This window comes from Octopus sinensis, linkage group LG4, assembly GCF_006345805.1.
Source record: "Octopus sinensis linkage group LG4, ASM634580v1, whole genome shotgun sequence".
Lineage (NCBI taxonomy): Eukaryota > Metazoa > Mollusca > Cephalopoda > Octopoda > Octopodidae > Octopus > Octopus sinensis.
In genome coordinates this window covers 77168557-77171056 of record NC_043000.1, presented here as the reverse complement: position 1 = coordinate 77171056, position 2500 = coordinate 77168557, and positions in this window count along the sequence as shown.

Sequence of the window (2500 nt, the reverse complement as noted above, 5' to 3'; positions counted from 1 at the left end):
TATACTCTTCCGCTTCTTGTGGAAGGGAAACGTTCCGATGGTTAGGCGATCCATTTGCTGTCAACACCCGCTAAATGGAGGGCTGGGCATGCCGTGGTTGATGATGCGCAGACATGCGCTGAGACTGCGACATCTGAGGCGCTTCATAGACAACAGTGAACAGGTGTGGTCGCCTTTTGTACGGCGCGCTTTCCCGCAGCTCGTCTCCTTGGACGAACTACAGTCATGGATCAAGCAGAGACCGAGGCTAGGCGAATGGCACCGCGAGTGTCGCGTTGCTCTCAAGCAACTCTGCCGTCCGGGATCGAACTTGTGCGACTCCATCACAACAAAGGCATTCTATAGAGGATTAGTGGAGGGGAGGTGCGACGACGAACTCGGGCAGAGTCTGGGCGTCGACGAGGAACACCTGACCCGCCTGTTCAGGACAACTTTCGGGCCGGGACCTATGAACAATCACCAAAGATCCCTGGCCTGGCAGTGCTATCGAGAAGCATTACCTGTTCGGGATAAGCTCTACAGACACGGTTCCAGACACACTGGACCGACTTGCCCGAGATGCGGTCAGAGCGACGAAACCGTTCTGCACGCACTCGTGCAATGTCCAACCATTTCAGACCTGTGGGCTTATGCCGAACGGCTACTGTCACGTGTGGGACGAATCCGCCTATCGGCCGAGTCTATCGTGAGAATTGCTCCGCCCCCTTCCCTCAGCCGGGAAGGCAGGGCAGTTTTCATCGTACTGGTGGCCATGGTGAAAGAATGTGTGTGGTGGACCCGAGCGAAAGGATTAGAGACAAACACTTACCTCTCTGGCCAATCGCTCATCAACTTTTTCAAGTACCACTTGAATAGGAAGGTGAGAATGGAGAGGGAAGTTTTGTCTCGCGAAAGATTCAAAAAAAGATGGGTGAATGTTGCAAAGATGGTGCGTGCGAGTGACGAAACCATTTTGAGCATGATCCTGTAGATCGTAAAAAAGAAAGAAAGAGAGCATTTTGATCTCATGTGGTTATTTCCTCCCTGACTGAGGTTCCCGTGGTCTTTTCTGTAGGCTTTTATTCCCGCGGATGAACCCAATCTTGTTTTATCAATGTTTTTATCATTATTTCTGTGATACACGATTTCTTTTCTTTTTTTTCCTCCTCTCGATCCTTTTTGATCGCAATATTACATTTATTTTCTTTTTTTTCCACCCTCGAAAAGAAAAGCTCTGCATTTGTATTTGTCCCCTCTGTATTCAGCCCTGTGTGGCTAATAAAAGAAAGTTATCTATGTATCTATATATATATATATATATATATATATAATATATCACTATCTATCTATCTATCTATCTATCTATCTATCTATCTATCTATCTATCTATCTATCTATCTATCTATGCAGCTATGTATGTAGGTATGTATAAATCTATATATGTTTGAGCATGTCTAAATATTACACAAACCCAGCCGCACATTCATATATATGCAGACAGACAGACAGATAGACAACAGACAGATAAATAGACAGACCGACATAGGTATATGCATGAAATTGAGGAAGGATGATGGAGTAATAAGCAATATCTTGTCAAAGAAAAACTAATAAGATACTTGAACTATCCAAGGATAAACCCGTGTACAGTACAGAATAGAACCGGAGATAACTAAATAAATAAATATATATATATATATTTTACTTGTTTCAGTCATTTGACTGCGGCCATGCTGGGGCACCGCCTTTAGTCGAGCAAATCGATGCCAGGACTTATTCTTTATAAGCCTAGTACTTATTCTATCGGTCTCTTTTGCCGAACCACTAAGTTACGGGGAAGTAAACACACCAGCATCGGTTGTCAAGCGAAGTTGGGGGGGACAAACACAGACACACACACCACACACGCACACACACATACACAAATATATATATATATAGATAGATATAGATATATATATATGTACATATATACGACGGGCTTCTTTCAGTTTCCGTCTACCAAATTTACTCAGAAGGCTTTGGTCGGCCCGAGGCTATAGTAGGAGACACTTGGCCAAGGTGCCACGCAGTATGACTGAACCCGGAAGCATGTGGTCGGTAAGTAAGCTACTTACCACACGGCCACTCCTACGCTATATATATATATATATATATATATATATATATATATATAATATATATATACATATATATATATATATATATATATTATATATATATATATATATATTAATATAATATATATATAATATATATATATATATATATATATATATATATATATATTTATAATATATATATATTTCACTTAATTTATCAAGTTCTGTATTCTAGCACATATTTCGCCTTAATGTACTGATATATGAAAAATATATGGTGTGTAGTAGTAATACCAGCGATTATAATTGATTTTTATTTTATCGCAATTTGATTTGTTTACATATTTCTCGATAAATTATGAGCGCCAGGCGTTATACCAGAATTCCCTAGTGTTGTCGGGACGTTCGGAGTCTGCGCA